This window comes from Dermochelys coriacea, chromosome 13 (genome assembly GCF_009764565.3).
Source record: "Dermochelys coriacea isolate rDerCor1 chromosome 13, rDerCor1.pri.v4, whole genome shotgun sequence".
Lineage (NCBI taxonomy): Eukaryota > Metazoa > Chordata > Testudines > Dermochelyidae > Dermochelys > Dermochelys coriacea.
The window spans coordinates 573,460-594,243 of NC_050080.1; the positions used below are offsets into that span (position 1 = coordinate 573,460).

The 20,784-nt window shown below is 58.3% G+C and overlaps 1 long non-coding RNA gene across 1 annotated transcript; it reads right to left on the bottom strand.

Annotated features, from left to right (window-relative positions):
• Positions 1-794: 794 nt before the first annotated feature.
• LOC122456509 lies at positions 795-19,269 on the bottom strand. The gene is made up of 3 exons (XR_006275431.1): positions 19,102-19,269; positions 18,852-18,857; positions 795-806 (listed from the first exon to the last, which is right to left on the bottom strand). It is a non-coding gene; the product is annotated as an uncharacterized LOC122456509 (long non-coding RNA).
• Positions 19,270-20,784: the final 1,515 nt, after the last annotated feature.

Genomic DNA, 20,784 nt, shown 5'->3' on the forward strand with positions numbered 1-20,784 from the left:
AGGGGCTGGGAGACGGCATGCTAACACCATGGATGAGCCCCGGGCATCGCCAAGCTGGATCAGCCCTGAGGCCCATCCAACGCAGTCTCTACTCTCCAACAGGCACCAGCTGCCTCGGCGCGGAGAGAGCTGTTCTCCTTCTGATTCCCTGGCTTGGGGAGCCACATTCCACCCCATCGTTTGCTCTAGCTGGCTGCCGGGGAGCGGAACAGGCCTGGAGGCTGAGCTGTGGAGCTGGCGAGCCAGACAAGGGGTCTGTGTGGCAGGGCGAGGAATCTGACAGTCCTGTCTCCCCAGAGCTGTCAATCTGGCACTCTTCACCAGAACAAATTTCAATTTAAACCAATTCCTCAGCCTTCCCCTCCTTGCCTGATATTTATTAGAGCCGTGGGAACCGCCTGGCATGCACTGCTATGTGATCAGTCAGCCCCGCTCCTCAGGGAGACAGGGAGGGGGCAGCTTTGGGAGGCTCCCTCGTCTCCCAGCAGGACAGGATACTTGGCTTTGTGCCTTCCTCCCTGCAGGGCATCAGCAGTGACCAGACGTACATTTCTCAGCAGGGCCCCTGGGGCTGTGGGCAGCCCAGGTCTTCCTAGCCGGGAACAGGGAGTGCACAGGAGGGGGTCCCCGCTCAGTCACTGTTGGCTCTGGGCCTCATGTGCCTCCCCCCAATCCAGGGCAGGGACCCCCACCCTGTGCCTCCCCTCTCCCTTCCCATCAGCACAGCTGCTGTGTGAGAGCCAGACTCCAGCCCATGGGGCTGGGCAGGTTGCTAACGGGCTCTCTGGCCTACAGGCCCAGCCTGGCTTTGCCCATTAGCGTGGAGGCCTCGGAGTGCTGGCTCCCAACTTGCTAAGTCAGTCACAGCGCTGCAGCTCCCAGGGGAGGGCACTCAGCTCTGCACAGATGGCATGCTGGGGAATCCTTCGCAGTGCGCCAGACCAAAGTTCAGAGCTGGCCCGGCAGTGACGCCCCAGGCCCCAGCCAGTGCCAGGGTCCAGGAGCTGCAACCACTCTGCCAGGGCTGCCTATGGCCAGCAGGCCCTTCCCGTCACGTGGTGTCCCCTGCACAGCCATGCAAAACTCTAGCCAGGGCATGAAACAGGGAAAGCAAGTGTAGAGCAATGCTGGGGCTGGGAGCTGGCATCTCCCAGAGGCTGTTGGGCCCCTCCCACTTGGCCTGGGGTTTCCATGGGCAGTGACTTGCATGGTTCACTTGCTCGGGGTGGATCTGTATCCCAGGGTTTGAGCGCACTCAGAGCAGCGTGCATATGTGCCAAGATGTGCATGCACTTGGGGACGTAAAAGGATGAATGCCTGCACCATGGGGACTCCTGGTCTAAGCAGCCTGCAGCATCCGCCTGGCCCACCCGCCCCATCAGCGCCGCCTGGCTGTGCTGTGTGCTGCTGGCTGTACTGGGTGCAGTGCCATGGGTCAGTGACAGCTCTAGCACCCGGGCTCTTGTTCCTGCAACTCACTTCGTTACCACCAGCAATATACTGACCAGCCCGGCAGCAGGTCTGAGCCCCCCCCTCGCACAGTTCCCAGAATGCAGGGTGCCACGGCATGTCTCTAGACCACCTGTTCCTGACATCCTAGCTCTTCCCGTTGGCCTGCAAAACGTAGGGATTATAAAGCACCCCACCCTGCAAACAGGGAGTCGATTGCAGGAGCTGAGAGCACACAGCTGCTACGGCTCTATCCGCCACAGGGCAGGATGGGGAGATGGGAACTGGAGTTTCTGCTTCTCACTCTCTGTTGCTTTGGGAGATTCAAGCGCATGTAGCCAGAGATGGAGCAAACCCTTCTCTGCCAGAGTGGGGTGCAGCATGGCCCCAGCACAGAACATGCCCAATATTTAACCAATTCTGCACTGGACCAAGATCCCTGGGCTTAGTATTACCAGCAGAGCAAATGTAAGCAAGAAAACCATTCCTGATTGCTGCATCCTGGCGCTGGGAGTGAGCGCAGGGCAGCGTCCTGGCCCTTCCCCAGGACGGAAGCAAAAGGCAAGTGAATGCCAAGCTGCAGGCATGGCAGCCCGCGACGGGCTCCTGCTGGATCGATCAGCAGCTGCTGCGGAAGGCAGGGCGGATTCTGCCCTGAGCATTCGGCAGCATATAACCTGTGCCCACAGTCAAAGCTCCAGGCCGGGCTGCACATTGCCGGCCCGTGAGCGGTAGGTTGGCTGAGCTCTCAGCAGATTCTCAGCTTTTGGCCAGAGCCGTTGCTTCCTGGCTGTAGCGCAGCTCGCTGCTGGGGCACAGAGTCAGGGCAAGCGAGCCTTGTGCTGCATGGTGCACACCCATGCCCGCCCTTCTGTCTGCCTGGGTCAGTGACTGGCCTCCCCTGCCAGCCCCTTGGGGCATTGATACCTGTGCTGAACAGGTGGGAGCCTCTAGGCCTGTCCCCCACCAGCTGGGTCCCCTGCTGGACTGCGGAGTGGGCAGCTGTCCCACAGGAATGCAGATCATCTTCCTGGGCAGCACCTGTAGAGTTTGGGCCCTCTGGTACTTATGTGGCTTTGGAGGGTGGGATTTCAAAGCTGACAAGACTCTTGTGTTTGCTGCATCGCCACTGCTTCCAGATGGACGAAGACCTGGCCTGAGCAGGTTTTTCCCACTGAGATTGCAGGTCTGGACCCCCCCTTCACAGCCTTGGGGGGCGCAGCAGCCCTAGCTTCGCCGTGCTGGGCTCTGCCCTGCTCACACTGGATGAGGCCTCCAGAGCAGAGACCTGGGGGCTGGGATTTGTGCAGGGAGCCAGCCTGGGGGAGGCTGTTTGCCCAGCAAAGGGCAGGCCTACAGTCTCTGCCCAGCATTAGACGGTGGGGCTTTGTTTCCTTTCCTGACGTGGGGCAGCTTGTCCCCTGGTGGTGGGGATGGAGGCTTACTCCAGTTTACCCAGGCTGCTTCTCCAGGCCCTGATCCTGCTATGCTTTGACCTGCCCCCGGCTTGTCTGTGCTGCTGTGGGTGCTGGTGCGAGGTGCTGCGACCGAGCTCTGGCGGAGGGGGATGCACTAGGCTCTTTGCCAGACCTCTGCCCCGGGGCTTTCAGGGCTAAAAGCTTTTTTTGTTTGATTTCCTTCAACTTTTACGAAGTTCTGGCTGCTGGGCGCTAGCCCTGGAAATGCCCTTGAGACACAAGTATAGGCCGTGCCCCAGGAGGTCCCAGCCTCCGAGTCTGGCAGTTTCAGACCAAGCACCGAGAGAGGTAGAGGACAGAAGCTGTTTCTGAAGCATAGCCCCTGTTCTGCCAGCCTAAAGGCCCCAGCACCAATCCCAGGGAGCATCAGTGCCAGTTCTTAGCAGCTGGCGTTTATTTTACAGTTTATAAAAACACAAAGTGCTGCCCATGTCAGGCTCTAGGCACTGGGCTCCAGGCATCCTGGCATCGTTTAAATCAGGGATTGGCAACTTTTGGCCCGCGGCACGCCAGGGTAAGCTCCCTGGCGAGCCGGGCCGGTTTGTTTACCTGCCGTGACTGCAGGTTCGGCCCATTGCAGCTCCCACTGGCCACATTTCGCTGCTCCAGGCCAATGGGGGCTGCGGGAAGTGGTGCGGGCCAAGGGATGTGCTGGCCACTGCTTCCTGCAGCCCCCATTGGCCTGGAGCGGCGAACCGTGGCCAGTGGGAACTGCGGTCTGCCGAACCTGTGGACACGGCAGGTAAACAAACTGGCCCGACCCGCCAGGGGGCTTACCCTGATGGGCCATGTGCCAAAGGTTGCTGATCCCTGATTTAATTTAAGTCAAATCTCACATACAGTGAGCTGCTTTTCCCAGCATCAGTCAATCCCCAGATCAAAAGCTTTGCTAGCTGGGGGATCTGAGCAACATTAACTCTGCCCCTGCAATGATGCCAGCCACCTTCCCTTGCCCCATCCGTGCCCCAAGGCAGAGGCTGCCAGCTCTGATGCACAGCCCTGAGGGCAGCAGGGCCAGGCCTCTGCTGCAGAAGGTCCATTCTTGGATCAAAGCCATCTCCTAGCAGCTGTCAGGAGCCCCCAGACTATGGCTGCAAACACCCTAATCATGGTGGCGTCAGGGTCCGTGACCTTGCCCTGGCTAGCCCTCTGCCTTCTTACTTCGCTGCCGACGTAAGACAGCAGCGTCTGTGGCTGTGCGGTGCTCGTGGGGAGAGGTGGGCTCTCTGTGGCTCTGGATCAATTCATCTGTACAGCTGATTGGCCAGGGCGCTAACACTGGCTCTTCATGGCAGAGTTATAATTTCATGATCTAGGCCTAGGAGGTTTGGATACATAGCGCCATTAGCTTTGAATTTAGTGATACTTGAATAATTGGTGTCACCTCAATTAGAGCAGCTCTCAGACACTGCAGTGATAAGTGCTTTACAAAAAGCTCCGGCCGATGTTGACAAGGAATCTTAATGAAGAATCACAAAAAGAAAAGGAGTACTTGTGGCACCTTAAAGACTAACAAATTTATTAGAGCATAAGCTTTCGTGAGCTACAGCTCACTAATGCAGTAATGCATCCGATGAAGTGAGCTGTAGCTCACGAAAGCTTATGCTCTAATAAATTTGTTAGTCTTTAAGGTGCCACAAGTACTCCTTTTCTTTTTGCGAATACAGACTAACACGGCTGCTACTCTGAAACTTAATGAAGAATGGGGCTGATGGCCGCCAGCTTTCCGCCTGTCTGAGCAGGGCAGCACCCGCCGCGCTCTTCCTGCACATTGTGGGAGGTCACAGAATGCAGGCACTGGTACAGCTGCAGTGGGACGGCACCGCTGCCGTTCTGGGGGCTGCACTGCTGAGATGAACAAGTGATAAAGCAGCGGATGGTGGTTGGAGGGTTTTCCCTCCAGCAGGGTGTAGGGTGGTGTTTCAGCAGAGGTAGGGCAAAGGGTGTTTTGGGTTGAGTCTGGGTGTGTGGAACGGTGTGCAACCTGAGGCTGGTGAGCTCCCGTAGTTGGCGAACACCCTGGGTGTTTGTGTGTACTGTGATGTTGGGTGCACACATACCTTGCTGCTTGGTTAGCTAAGGGCGCTGCGCAGCAGCCTTGCCATGGGCTGGGTCGTCGAGTATTGTGGGGGTGGGCATGGAGCTTTGTGTCTATCTGGGCAAGGGGAGACTCCATTCTAACTTGTGTTAGCTGGTCATGGTTCTGGCTTGGGCTGCGGGGGCAGCTTGGGGAGTCTGTGTACAACTTACGAATTCTGGCTGCTGATAGGAAATTGCTGTCTCATGTCTTAGATGTGCAGTCAGCCATGTGTAGTATCACATGTTCCTCAGCCCAGAACAAGGCGAGTCCTTAACCTTAACGCCTGTGCCCTGGGCACCGAGCAATGGGAATGCGAAGGAGGGAACCCAGCCTGACCAATTTATCTGCGGGGCTGGAGTTGGGATCAAGCTGCTAGCAGGGACGGCGAGTTGTATGGGTCCAGGAAGCCCGGGCTCCAGCAATATTCGGGGTCTGGGAGCCTGGTGTTTGGGGCCAAGTCTCTCCCCTGGCCCCACTTGCTGCCCCCCACACCTCTCCCGAGTGTCCCCCGGCCCCCAATTGCTGCCCCTGTGCGCCTCCCTGCCTCTCCCCTGCAGCTCCATGCCGCCATCAACTGCTGCTGCAGGGTCCTAGTGCCCCTCATCCACTAGTGGCAGGCAGGCGGCCCTGACCCTGCCCTTCCCCCTCAGACCCCAGCACAGGGGCCTGCCACCCGCAATCACCACTCCTGCCCCACGCTGGGCAAGGGGCAGCCCCACCCCCCACCCCCAGTGAGGGGCAGCAGCAGGAGGAAGCGCACATCTGATGGTAGCCCCCCCCATGGCACCCACGGCAGGGCAGGCAAGGGGGATTCCTGGACCTGAGAGGGGCCCTAGGAGCACGTGCAGTGACGGGGTGGGGGTAGGAAAGGGGGGCTCCTCCCCCAGAGCTCGCTGCTGCTGGCAGGGAAAGGGCTGGGGGGAGTCCTCCTCTCTGGCCCTGTCCTGGAGCAGCCTGCCTGCACCCCAAACTCATCTCCAGCCCTGCCCCATCCCAGAGACCACACCCCCAGCCAGATCCCTCAACCCCCCACCGCACCCTAACCCTCTGCCCCAGCCCTGAGCCCCTCCTATACCCCAAAACCCCCCAGCCCCTGCCAGAGCCCTCATCCCCCCGCACCCCAACCCTCTGCCCCAGCCCTGAGCCCCCTCCCACACCCCAAACCCCTCATCCCCAGCCCCACCCCACAGCCCTCACCCCCCCTGCACCCTAGCCCTCTGCCCTAGCCCTGAGCCCCTCCCCACACCCCAAACTCCTCAGCCCCAGCCAGAGCCCTCAACCCCCCTGCACCCCAACCCTCTGCCCCAGCCCTGAGCCCCCTCCCACACCCCAAACCCCTCATCCCCAGCCCCACCCCACAGCCCTCACCCTCTGTACCCCCTCCCATCCCCAAACCCTCTCCCAGAGCCCAACCTCTCACCCCTTCTGCACCCAAACTCCCTATCAGAGCCTGCACCCCTGCTGCACCCCAATCCCCTGCCCCAGCCCAGGGCCTGCACCCCAGACCTCCTCCCCCCTCCCAAACTCCCTTCCAGAGCCTTAGGCAGGTGGGAGGCGGAGTTTGGGAGGGAGCGGGTTCTGGGCACCACCAAAATTTCTAATCTGCCACCCCTGGCTGCTAGTGGCTGGATTTGAGATGGTGCAGGGTTCACGGAGCAGGGGAGAGAGGCATGGTGGCCTCCTTGACTGGGGGACCAGCTGAGGTCCAAGGAAGCTGCCCTGGAGGAGAGCAGGAAAGTGAGACTTCCTGGTTCGTGGAGCTATGAGCTGCAGGAGAAGGACCCCAAGAGCTCTGCCCTGTGCCCAGAGGGATGAGGAAGCTGAGGCAGGGTTTACGGGGCTGTCGGGCTCTGTGTGACAGCACAGGACACAGTACAGCTTTTGCTATGTGTGACGCAGCAGGGATGGGGGAATGTTGACCTGGGAATGTGGCAGGGGAGTTTCATTGGGGAATGTATCTGATGAAGTGAGCTGTAGCTCACGAAAGCTTATGCTCAAATAAATTTGTTAGTCTCTAAAGTGCCACAAGTACTCCTTTTCCTTTTGCGCTGCTATTCTGAAACCTGTCAATGGGGATGGGATACCTGAGAGCCTGTAACCTGAACCGGGGAGGGATGGGGAAGGTAGCACCTCTGCCCGGGAAACTGGATAAAGGCTGCAGGAGAGAGCCTGCTGGGGGGGGGTGTTTTCAGTTTTGGGCTGGGTGTGGAATGCAGGGAACCCCAAGGCTGGGGTCTAAGCTCCAGAAGGACTTGACTGAGGGGTCCTGGTTGTACCCACAAGTTCTGTTTTAGGCTGTGTTCCTATTGTCCAATAAACCTTCCGTTTTACTGGCTGGCTGAGAGTCACGATGAATCCCAGGAAGAGGGGTGCAGGGCTCGGACTCCGTGACACCATGTCTGGCTGGGTGTCTCCACTTCACTCTCACGTGCCTGGGCGGGGTGACAGCAGGCGATCGGGAGCCTCCACCCTGGGTCAACAGGGAAGAGCCTGAACAGGCCCTGATTGGGGTGGGGGGCTCGTTGTGCCTGCCTCAGCACAGCCCTCGGCTGAGATCGGAGGGAAATGGGCCCTTCCTCAAAGAGACAAGGGAGGGGGAGGCAGAGTTCTTATCCGCCTGACGCAGCCGGCTTGCTGAGCCCAGCCTCTGAGACATACCCAAGGGCCAGCAGAGAGTCTGCCAGGGTTGGGAACTGAACCCAGCTGGCCAGAGTCCCAGGCCAACACCCCAAGTGCCAGCCCCTCCTTCCTCTCCTTGCGGCTGTGATTCGGGTCCTTTCTCGCCTCTCCCTGGGTGTTGCCTTGGCACTGCCCCGCCAGAGAGAACCACAGTTCCTTTGAGCTCAATTGGAAGGCGCCTCACACAGTGAACGTGGCCCTGACTCTTGAGAATTTTCCTCTCAGCTTTAAATTCCAGGCAATTGCACCTTGGTGCTTTCCCAGGCAAACCCGCACTGGGATGTCTCCTGCTGCATCGTCCGTGCGCCAACAGCCACTGCTTCCTGGCCACCCTGTGCATTGAGACTCTGCCTGAAGGAACGTTCCTTCTCGGCGTTGGGGAGAGGCAGGGATTGCTGACACCCCGTTAGTCTCCCCATGCTTCTGGACCAGGCTGGTCCCATTTGGGGGCAGTGGGTGGAATCCCAGCCGCCATGATGCCTTGGTGATCTTGGTCAGGTCTGTCACTTTCCATCCCTGCTGTGGATTAGAGGCAGAGGTAAGTTGCAGGTGGCAAATATTCCCAGCAGTAAATATTTTTTCCACCCTCATCCTTCTACAAGCAGATAAGGTGGCGGCACAGAGGCAATATAGTTACTGTAGAGAGAGAGACTCTTCAGCAGCCTTAAAAGTCTATTGTGTCCCTGCAATTATTTCTAGGTAAACAGAAGAAAGCCAATAAGCAAAGAATGAAGCTGCATACTGCTGCATTGGGTCTGATGATGTTATCTCCCGCTCACACACATCTCCAGTGCACAGGAAGAGGGGCTCTCACTGCTGGCAACAATGAAATCATTGTCCAGAGACAAAGCTGGGTAGGGGCGAGATTGAAGTTTCACAAAACAGCAGCATTAACCATGCTGCATTTTATTTGCTTAAAATAAACCTCACCACATTGAGAACAACCCCCCAAACTTCTCTCCTCCACTTGGCTTCCCTCAGCAGTTCTCAGCCATGCACCCCTGTAGGCATGCACAAACCCATGTGCCTGTGTACATCCCCATCTATCCAGTCAGTTACTCCCGGGACTGGGAAGGGAAGGCAGAGGGAGAGAGGCTGGTGTATGGCCCAAGGCCCCGTGAGAACAGTCAGAGGGTCCCTGGGCGCCAGCCATCGCCTCTGAACCCGGGCCCAGGGCCCCGTGAGAACGGACATAGGGTTCCTGGGCGCCAGCCGTCGCCTCTGAACCCGGGCCCAGGGCCCCGTGAGAACGGTCAGAGGGTCCTAGGCATTAAGGCCACAGGATACATTCTGATCGTCTAGTCAGAGCTGCACAACAGGCCAGGGAACCCCCAGCATCCTCCAGCCTTCCCAGCTCCACCCATCACAACTGGCTGAGCTACCATGGAACTGAGAAAGTCCCCAAGTGATGGGGAATCCCCCACGGGCCTGGGGCCCTTCCTCAGCTCCTCAGGGCAAGAGGGCGCCCATACACTTTTAGACGCAATAGGAAAGTCTTTGAGTAAAGCCCTGGTTGCTCCCTATCCCCACCACACATACACCATCCCCACTCCCTCCTGTGTGCCCCCAGCTTGGCCATACACACATTCATTGCTCAGACACACACACACACACCCCTCCGGCTTGCACCCATAGCCAGGCCTGCAGTCCCCCGCCGTGCACACATCCATGTGTCCCCTAATGCACCTCACTCAGGATGGAGCTCCTGCCTTCTCCCACGCAGGGAGGGGGATCAAGGCAATTGTTCCTCTGCCCCCTGTGTAAGGGGTGCAGGGCGTGTGCGTGTGTCTGTGGATCAACCGCTGACTAGGGGGATGACAGGTGGGCTGAGAGCCGCCCTCAGTAGCGGGTGCAAATGCTGCTAGGTGACCAGGGAGCAGCTGTAGTCAAGGGCATGTCCCTGGCTGTGCTGGGACCAGCTCTCTGCCCCAGATCTCCCTGCTGCAGTCCCCTCAAGGGGGGAATTCCTGGTTTGCCCCACAGGGGAACTGCACCATGGGCTGGCTTGGGGGCTGGAGCCAGCTGTGCCTCCCACCAAGGTCTAAGGGCTGCACTGGGTCTCCCAGCATCCAAGCACAGTCCAGGGGGTGGCTCTGACCTTTAAAGCCCCGAGGGACAACCCTCTATGGGCCATGTGGCTGCTGGGGTAATTGGCAGGGGGAGCCCTAGCAGGGTGTTCTGTGGAAGGGGGCCCTCCACCCTGAGTGCTGTCCTGAGCCCAGCTCCTTTGGCCCTTGGGACACACTGAGGCTGTCTTGGGGGTGGGGGAGCAGTTGCTCTGCGGTAGGGGGTGTGAGGAAAGCGGCTCCACCTTGCGGCTCAGCTAATTGCTCAGTAATTACGGGAGTCCATGAGGTGTAGGACAAGCCCCTCAGAATGCAGGACAGGGCCCTCTCTCCCCAGGAGGGAGCACGAGCTGCCCTGGGATGCAGGACAGGACCTCCTCTCCTTGGCAGATAGGACAGGGCTCCTCAGCAGCATTATATATCCATAACCAATGACAGGTTTCAGAGTAGCAGCCGTGTTAGTCTGTATTCGCAAAAAGAAAAGGAGTACTTGTGGCACCTAACAAATTTGTTAGTCTCTAAGGTGCCACACGTACTCCTTTTCTTTTTGCATAACCAATGAGGCAGCATAAGCTCCTGCTCCCTGCCAGGCTCATCCAGGATGGATGCCCGTCGGATGGCCAGAGCGGTCCTGGAACCGTTAGCAGCTGGAGGCAGCTGTGCAAGGGGGGTTGGGAGACCTGCTGTGTCAGGGAAAAGGGATGGAGAGTATTGCTAATTAGTGTCTCCCCAGCCCAAGGCCCGCAGATGCCATGGAGAGAGAGGTGTGATTGGCTCCCGCTAATGAAGCTGCCTGCGGGTAGGGGCTCCGGGAGACACCTTGTTTTCCCATTTGATAAACACTTGGGAGAGATTTCTCAACATTAACTCGCCCTGAGGCTGCGGATTTAACTAAAGCGAGTGCTGCTGGAATAGAGCGGGGGTGGAGGGGATGACAGGGCTCGCGGGGGGGGGGGGGGGGATGACAGGGCTCGCAGGGAGTGTCTACACAGCAGCTGGGGCGGGGCGTGAGCCTAGGCTGGAGAGCCCTAGCCCAACCCCAGGTGCAACATCTACATGCTATTTTTAGCACACTAGTTCACGTCCCCCCCAGGCCAGGGGTCACGCCCTACTGCAGTATAGCCATGCCCCAGGAGTGCCTGCAGACAGCTGAAGCTGCACACCTGGGGCTCACCACACCTGCCCCCTTTCCAGAAATGGGCAGGATTTGGATCCATGGTAGGAGGCCCTTGATGGTGCCTGAACCTTGGATGCTGGGTGGGGGGCAGTGGGCAGGTTGTAGAGCCGTGTATGGCCCAGTGGCCTCCATGCCCCTCTGCTGGACATTGCACAGCACCCCCGTCTCTGCAGGGCAGCTGCTGTTCTCCCGTGGGGTGCCACGGGGCGTGGCGGGAGCCAGCATGACTGTTGCAGATCTCAACGTGGCCGGCAGGGGAGCTGGATGAACATGAGGTACTGGGGCACCAATCTTCTCTCAATAGGCCTGGAAGGTCCTCGCCCTGCAGCCTGGGAACCAGGGCCTCTCTGCCCCCACAGCATCTGTGGCCAGAAAACCCTGTCTGGGTGTCTGCAGGATCCCCAGCTTGAGTCAGTGCATCCTCGCTGTCCCTCCTCTAAGGAGAGGTGTTAAGTCAGTAAACAAGGCCAGAGAGGCCCCACCCTGGGCTATTTGCAGAGACTGGTTCAAAGGAAACAGATACAAGGATGAGTTTAAACAAACTCAGTGTCTTCCTTGGGACTGGGCAAACAGCTAGGAGCTTTGGTCCTCCAGGGCCCCGCTCTTACTCCTTGCTCGGAGCCATGGCACTGCTGGTATTTCTGGGGCCTTTTCTGTGGGCACGGGACTCCGGTGGCTGACTGTCAGGGTTTCTCTGCCTTTCCCCTAAGACTCCATGTGCAGAGCTGGGTGGGCCCTTGTTGCTGCTGGTGCACGCTGGGGTAGCTGTTGGAGGGATAGTATACTGCAGACAGACTGGCGTGCTAGGAAGAGCGCATCGTAGGGCAGGGGGCTGGGTAGGAGAGAGCGGGACACAGGTCCCTGTCCAGAGACAAGTGATGGCTGGAGACCTGAGACCTGCCTGGGGCAGGGGGACCCTGGATCCATGGACCGCTGGGCGGGAGGTGATACAGGATGACAACCCTTCCCGAGGCAGCCAGCGCTGGGCGTTGTTCCCTGGTGAATCTCTTCATTCTTTGCTCATTGGCTTTCTTCTGTTTACCTAGAAATAATTGCAGGGACACAATAGACTTTTAAGGCTGCTGAAGAGTCTCTCTCTCTACAGTAACTATATTGCCATGGGTGTGTGGAGGCTCCCGCTGGCTCTGGCTCTCCTGGCCACATGTTCCTCACACGTGGGCCGGCTGTTGAACGATCTTCATGGGCCAGCGGGTCTGTGGTTGCTGTGGATCATGGCTGCCTGTGACGAAGTGGGACTGTTCTTAATGTTTCCTCTGAATACTGTACGGGTACCTCAGTTTCCCCTAGGCATTTCTTAAGTCTCTAGGTGGTGGGATAAGGGGGTGTAATTGTTGCAGAGCAAAGGGTCAGGTACATAAATGGCCGACACTCGGTCTCCTGGCAACTGATGGCCTGGCCCTTCCCCCCTGCAAGGTGAGAGCTAAAGGGTTGGAGAACAAAGGAATCCGGTGACCTCCTGTCCCGGGAAAGGGACAAAGCCCAGAGGAGAGGGGGCTGGAGAGAGTTTGTTTGGGGCTGGGGACATGGAGTAAAGTGCAGACGTGGTTGTCTGGCTCACTGCCCCCCAAAATGGACCCAGCTGAGGGGTCCTGTTCTCTCCACCTACAAGCTCTGTGTTAGACCATGTTCCTGTCGTCTAATAAACCTTCTGTTTTACTGGCAGGCTGAGAGTCCTGTCTGACTGTGGAGTTGGGGGGCAGGACCCTCTGGCTTCCCCAGGACCCTGCCTGGGCGGACTGGCTGTGGGAAGCGCACGGAGGGGCAGAGGATGCTGCATGCTCCGAGGTCAGACCCAGGAAGGGGGAAGCCGGGTGAGCTGTGTGTCCTGCAAACAGTCTGCTCCCAGAGAGGAGACTTCCCCAGGGTCCTGACTGATTTTGTAGGGAGCAGTTCCAGAGCATTGTCCGGGGTCGCCGTGACAGGTGGTGGTAGTGGTGGGATGTACTGCACCCCGTGGATGCAGTTAAACGAAGGGGGGCAAACGAGGACCAGGCATGCTGAAAGCTCGGAGAGGAGCAGTTTCAGGGGGGTGAACAAGCTACGCAGGGGCAGAGGAGCTTGTGGCTCGGCCCTGGGAGAGAGAAGGACTTTTGCAGTAACAGGGTTCCCCTGGGGATTGCAGCGAGTGGTCCCGGGGCGGAGGAGGCTGCAGCTCGACCCTGGCAAAGAGGTGGTGACCTCGAGAAGGGCTGGCACACTAGGGCTTCTCCCTGGAAACCGTGGGGAGCTGAGAGCACACAGGCCTGTGAGTCCACAACAACTTGGGAAGAGCAGAGTGATGACCTGTCACCATCTCCTTAAGAAGGACATTGTAACCCTGGGCAAAAAGAGAGGATTACGCACTGGAAAGTTCACCAAAGCACAGTTAATCGTGCAGCTGGAGGAGGATGACCACTCTAAGGAGCAGATTCCTGACCCAGATGGGGCTATAGCAGGATCTGGGAGCAGCTGGAGTGGTAGCCAGGCATCCCCAAGTCTCCTGTCCCCGATCAGACGAGGGTCTTCACGATCGGGTTCCCCTTGGGGGATCGGAGATGGACGGGATTGGAGCTGAATCCGAGGGAGCAAGAGGACTGTGAGAGACAGCGAGAGCCCAAGAAAGAGCCGCAGAAGCAGCAGCAGCATGAACTGGCGATGGTGGAGCAGAGAGGCAGAGGGGACCTCCCAGGGGTGAGTGGGGATAGACCCCGGGGTGCCAGTTCCGCAGGGAACCTCGAGACTAAATTGCTGCCCCTGGTTAAGGATGGGGGGGATGTGGATGCCACCTCACTGCCTTTGAGCAGCTGGCGATTTGAACCAGGGGGAGCTTGCGGAAAAGCCCCGGTGTCTAGTTCCCTTGCTGGGTTCCAAGGCCATAGACTCCGTCAGCCAGATGGGTGGGGTGGTAGACAGGCAACCACTCCTGGTCCCAACCTATATGTCTGCGTGGAGTCTCATGGGGTCAGGCCCATCGGAGCCCAGTGGGAGCAGAAGGTGATGATTAATGGGAGACATTCCTGGGGTGGCGAGACTCTGGGACAGAGAGAACTGTTGTCAGGCCTTGGGTGGTGCAGCCCCACCAGATCTGAGGGGCTGTGTGAGCTGGGTGAGGGTCCAAAGGATGAAGCCCCTCGCCCTGCCTATGGCCCAGATCCCTGTGCAGACACAGGAGGGGTGGGGCTGGCTGGTCTTTGGGGTTCTCCAGGATATCAGCTGTGAGGCCCTGTTGGGGAGTTACTGTGTCTCTTTAGGACAGGATCCAGGCCCTGTTCCTGTAACGGCCGAGGGTTTGAATTTGAATCCAGGGAACCAATCGGCAGAGAGGGAAATGGCCAGTGAAAATGCAGATGACCTGGCTGGCAGGGGGGAGGAGCTGCTAGGCTCAGGCTACCTGCCTGCCTGTAACCAGCCCCTGGGGCTGGGTGGGACAGAGAGATGCTCCCTGCCCCCTTGCACACCAGAGAGGGGGCTCACGCTGGCTCTGATGCAGTGAGGAAAGCAGCGAGCTCGCTGCCTACCCCCACTGGGACAGCAAGGGCAGCGCTGAGCACAGTGAGAGCTGAGACCCCAGCTGACAGGGGGACCCACAGGCAGGGCAGGTCGGCTGCCAACCAAGTTTGCCTGGTCCAGAGGCGCTGCTAGGAAGTGATCCCACGGCAGGGAGGGAGCAACCAGGGACAGGACTCAGCCGGGCTATGACCCCAGGCCCAGCCCGCGAGAGGGAGCAGGTCCCCCTCCCTCCCCCAGCAGCTAAATTCCAACCGAGCTGCAGGAGGATCCCTCCTTGGAGGAGCTGAGGGGACTTGCTGGCCACAGGCTGCAAACCCCCGTGGGGAAGGCTGCAGGGGCAGATCCCCGTGGGAGAGGGGAATCCTGTATCAGGAAGGGGCTCCCCCAAGGGAAGTAGAACTGTGGGGATCAGGAGGCAGCTGGGGATGCCCCAGAAGTGTTGCCGCTGGCTATTGTTCCTGGCCCACGATGTCCCTCTCTCGGGACACCAGGGGATCCAGGGCCCAGAGTCTGGGACGCAGCCCAGCGGCACGGCAGGTCCTGCAACCCCGGCCAGAGGGTGGGGAAGGCCGGGATAAGGGTGAAGCCCCCTTGACACCCCTACCCATCATAGAGGAACCTTTCCAGAAGGTGGCTCTGGACATAGTGGGGCCCCTCAGCAAGGCGACCCGGTCAGGGAAGAAATACGTCCTGGTGGTGATGGATTTCCCCATCTACTACCCAGAGGCGGTGGCTCTGTCCTCCACCGAGGCAGACACCAGGGCAGATGCGCTGCTGACCATCTGTCACAGAGTCCCTGGGCGATGCTCTAGCACTGCTCCCTATGAAACCAGGCAGGATTCTGGTGAGGTCTCCTCTCTGTGAGCAGCCTGTCTGCAGGGCAAGAAGCTCACCCGGCTTCCCCCTTCCTGGGTCTGACCTCGGAGCATTCAGCATCCTCTGCCCCTCCATGTGCTTCCCACAGCAAGTCCACCCAGGCAGGGCTCCTGGGGAAGCCAGAAGGTCCTGCACCCCAACTCCGCAGTCAGATGGGACTCTCAGCCAGCCAGTAAAACGGAAAGTTTATTAGATGACAGGAACATGGTCTAATACAGAGCTTGTAGGTACAGAGAACAGGACCCCTCAGCTGGGTCCATTTTGGGGGGCAGTAAGCCAGACAACCACATCTGCACTTCACTCCATGTCCCCAGCCAGCCCCAAACAAACTCTCTCCAGCCCCTCCTCCTCTGGGCTTTGTCCCTTTCTGGGCCAGGAGGTAACCAGATTCCTTTGTTTTCCAACCCTTTAGCTCTCTCCTTGCAGGGGGCCATCAGTTGCCAGGAAACAGGGTGTTGGCCATTCTCTGTGTCCAGACCCCTGCACACACCTGCCCTCTAGGGCTCTGCAAAGATCATACACCCCTATCCCACCACCTAGATACTTAAGAACTGCCTAGGGGAAACTGAGGCACCCCCACAATATTCAGAGAAAACATTAAGAACAGTTCCACTTCGTCACATCTCTCCCCCCTTCGAGACCGAACTGAGCGGGGTCACTTTAGCCAGTGAGCTGGGGAAGTTCGACCCCCACCAACATTTCCATGGATGTCCCAGCATCTCTCCCATTCCTTAGCATCGGCTTGCATCAGCTCCGCACCCGGCCCTGTGTCTGAGGGGTTGGTGAACACTATAAAGGCCTTGACAAAGTCTGGGTTTACCAGATTTACTGGGCCCTGGATTAGAGCATCCTTCAATGCACAGAGAGCCCTCTGGCACTGCTCAGTCCAGACCAGCTCATCTGGCTTCCCCTTCAGTTGCAGTAAACTGCTTGCAAATACTCCATGAGGATTCCTTTCCCTAGGGGCTTTTCTGTGCAACAGTTCACCCTTCACAGAAATTCTGCCCTTACCCTCTTTACCTAGGGCTTGCTCTAGAGAAACACTTTCCTGAGCAACAACAGACTCTTTCTGGGTCTCACTTACATCCAGAATCACCTCTGGCCCATCAGGCGGATTCCTACACAATCCCCTTTCAGGCAAACTTACAGACTTCCTAGACAAAAGGTTGGAAGCCTTCTCCTTCCCTTTGCCACCCACAAGTTCAGGAATCTTTTCCTTCTTGCTACAGGTTTCCGCACCCTCAGTAGGTAACACAATCAAATCACCTTTCTGCTCTCCTTGTGCCCTGGCTAGGATCTCACCCTGATTAGGCAGAGTTGCTACACCCTTTCCCAGCCACACACTAGCAACAGGCAAAATACAAGCCCCAGCATTGTCTGGTCTCTGGGATTTTGCTAGGACACTAACTGGATGTGACCTAGTTACAGGGCCATCCTCCCCAGCAGACACAAACTTAGGGCCATTCCCTTCCTGGGCTTTAGCTGAATCCAGAACCAACTCTGAGACAACTGCACTATTCTCAACCATCACAGGTTGAAAGGCCCCTTCTGTCTGCTCCACAGAATAAGAAGAGACTGACACACTTTCTCCTTTCCCAGACACACAGCTTGGGATCTCATACAGATACATTCCCTTCACTGTTACAATTCTCCACCCAGGTAACAGGTAAGGTCCAGGGACACTCGTCTTCCACTCTCCTCGCCTTCCCACCCTGCTGACTAGACAAAGCCATCAGCTCACAAGGCTGCCTAGGCTCATCCAAACTTTCCTTACCAAGCACCTTGCCACTCCCCACAGATAACTTGCTGTTCTTCTCACTACCCTGAGCTACTTCCAGCAAATCGCAGTTACCCTTCTCAGGTTCCCTTTTACAAGCTGTGCTCTCAAAGCTCTGTTTTCCTTCCCTTACCAACCTGTGCTTCCACAAGGAACTAGATGTTAAATTCACTGAGAGACTACAAGTCCTATCCAAAATGTCTAGAGATGAGAGCAGACCTGCCATCCCCTGCATTCTCGAGAGATTAACTACCCAGCTGTTCTGCTCTACAGACTCAGCTCCCCAGTCTCCCCTCTCGCTGGGTGGGCCTGGGGTCACAGCCCCGCTGAGCCCTGTCCCTGGTTGCTCCCTCCCTGCTGTGGAATCACTTCCCAGCAGTGCCTCTGGACAAGGCGAACCTGGTTGGCAGCCGACCTGCCCTGCCTGTGGGTCCCCTTGTCAGCTGGGGTCTCAGCTCTCATTGTGCTCAGCGCTGCCCTTGCTGTCCCAGTGTGGGCAGGCAGCGAGCTCTCTGCTATCCTTACAGCATCAGAGCCAGCGTGAGCCCCCTCTCCAGTGTACAGGGGGTCAGGGAACATCTCTCTGTCCCATCCAGCCCCAGGGGCTGGTTACAGGCAGGCAGGTACCCTAAGCCAGCAATTCCTCCCCCCTGCCAGCCAGGTCATCTGCATTTTCACTGACCATTTCCCTCTCCACCAATTGGTTCCCTGGATTCAAATTCAAACCCTCAGCAGTTACAGGAGCATGGCCTGGATCCTGTCCCAAAGAGACACAGTCACCCCACAACAGGGCCTCACAGCTGATATCCTGGAGAACCCTAATGACCAGCCAGCCCTACCCCGTCTGGGTCTGCACAGGGATCTGGGCCATAGGCAGGGCGAGGGGCTTCATCCTTTGGACCCTCACCCAGCTCACACAGCCCCTCAGCATCTGGTGGGGGTGCACCACCAGGGGCCTGACAACAGTTCTCTCTGTCCCAGGATCTCGCCACCCCATGAATGTCTCCCCATTGACCATCACCTTCCACTCCCACTGGGGGTCTGATGGGCCTGACCTGACACCGGGGCTTTTCTGCAGGGTCCCCCTGGTTCAAATCGCCAGCCTGCTCAAAGGAAGTGAGGTGGCATCCACATCCCCCCCATCCTTAACCAGGGGCAGCAATTTAGTATCGAGGTTCCCTGTGGAACTGGCACCCCGGGGTCTATCCCCATTCACCCCCGGGAGGTCCCCTCTGCCTCTCCGCTCCACCATCGCCAGTTCATGCTGCTGCTGCTTCTGCGGCTCTTTCTCGGGCTCTCGCTGTCTCTCCCAGTCCTCTTGCTCTCTTGGACTCAGCTCCAATCCCGTCCGTCTCCGAACCCCCGATGGGGAATCCGATCGTGAAGACCCTTGTCTGGTCGCAGACAGGAGTCTTGGGGGTGCCTGGCTACTACTCCAGCTGCTCCCAGATCTTGCTATAGCCCCATCTGGGTCAGGAATCTGCTCCTTAGAGTGGTCATCCTCCTCCAGCTGCACGATTAACTGTGCTTTGGTGAACTTTCCAGTGCGTAACCCTCTCTTTTTGCACAGGGTTACAATGTCCTTCTTAAGGAGATGGTGACAGGCCATCACTCCGCTCTTCCCAAGTTGTTGTGGACTCACAGGCCTGTGTGCTCTCAGCTCCCTACGGTTTCTAGGGAGAACCCCTAGTGCACCAGCCCTTCTCAAGGTCACCACCTTTTTGCCAGGGTCGAGCTGCAGACTCCTCCGCCCCGGGACCGCTCGCTGCAATCCCCAGGGGAACCCTGTTACTGCAAAAGTCCTTCTCTCTCCCAGGGCCAGGCCACAGGCTCCTCCACCCCTGAGACTGCTCCCCACAGTCCCCAGGGGGACCCCATTACTGCACAGTCCTTCTCGCTGGTCACACACTCCCAGGGTTAACCGCCCCTCAAAACCGCTCCTATCTGAGCCTTCAGCACGCCTGGTCCTCGTCAATCCCCCTTTATTTTACTGCTCCCCAGTCACTTACTGCAGGAAGCGCCATCCCCAGGGTACAGTACATCCCACCGCTAGCACCAATTGTCACGGAGTCCCCAGGCGATGCTCTGGAACTGCTCCCTATGAAGCCAGTCAGGACTCTGGGGGAGTCTCCTCTGTGAGCAGCCTGTCTGCAGGACACACAGCTCACCCGGCTGCCCCCTTCCTGGGGCTGACCTCGGAGCATCCAGCATCCTCTGCCCTCCGTGCGCTTCCCACAGCCAGTCCGCCCAGGCGGGGTCCTGGGGAAGCCAGAGGGTCCTGCCCCCCCAACTCCGCAGACAGACGTGACTCTCAGCCACCCAGTAAAACAGAAGGTTTATTAGACGACAGGACCATGGTCTAACACAGAGCTTGTAGGTGCAGAGAACAGGACCCCTCAGCTGGGTCCATTTTGGGGGGCAGTGAGCCAGACAATCACATCTGCACTTCACTCTATGTCCCCAGCCAGCCCCAAACTGCCTCCCCCTCCAGCCCCTCCTCCTCTGGGCTTTGTCCCTTTCCCGGGCCAGGAGGGCACCTGATCCCTTTGTTCTCCAACCCTTTAGCTCTCACCTTGCAGGGGGAAGGGCCCAGGCCATCAGGTGCCAGGAAACAGGGTGTTGCCATTCTCTGTGTCCAGACCCCTGCACACACCTGCCCTCTAGGGCTCTGCAACGATCATACACCCTCTGGTGATCATACACCCTCAGGACCCTCTGGCTTCCCCAGGACCCCGCCTGAGCAGACTCACTGTGGGAAGCGCATGGAGGGGCAGAGGATGCTGAATGCTCCGAGGTCAGACCCAGGAAGGTGGAAGCCGGGTGAGCTTCTTGCCCTGCACGCAGGCTGCTCCCAGAGAGGAGACCTCACCAGAGTCCTGCTGGTTTCCTAGGGAGCAGTTCTAGAGCATCGCCCAGGGACTCCGTGACACTGCCATAGAGGCCTGGGTCTCCCAGGGGCAGGAGGGGTGCACGTGCTCGGCCAGGGGATGGGGTAAAACCTTGGCTTGGCCCCAGGGGTCAGCAGGGAGCTGCAGTGGTGAAGTGCTTTCAGCCTGGGCGCTGCGTGGTTCCGTGTCCCTCTGCCAGGCGGGGAGCTGAGCCCCTCTGGCCCCATGCCGGTTCCTGGGGCTACATCCCTGAAGGCTGCACCAAGCTGCTCCAATCTGGGGCAGTGACTGCGCCTCCCATCATGTCCTGGGGAGAAGCCGGCACTGCAGGAAGGGCTGGGGACCTCTCCCTCTCCCCCTTTCCGGGGCTGCCAGTCATGGTCTGTCCTGCCAACCCTCCATTGCCTCCTCTCACAGTGCTGCCCGGAGCAGGAGCTGAGTGACAGGGCCTGGGACATTTAAGTACACGGGAACAAGGAATCATTTTTCATTGCTTCCTAATAACAGCAGGACAGAAGTAAGTGACTGGTGCAGTTCGTTCGCTCAGTAAAGATTTATACAATCACTTTATCCGGTAATTGGTATTCTGGGGAGAGCGGGAGCTGCGGTTCCACAATCCCCTCTATTTGTTTTCTCTCTTTCTTTTCCCTTTTCAGAATGAGTAATTCTGTCCCTCACAATCCCATTTAAACTGAACGGCTGCAGAGTGAATAATTAGTTACATTCAATTAGGTCTCCTGCGCGCTCCCTTCTCACTTCAGGGGACAGACGCGCTAATGAGATGGCACATGTCTGACACGCGGG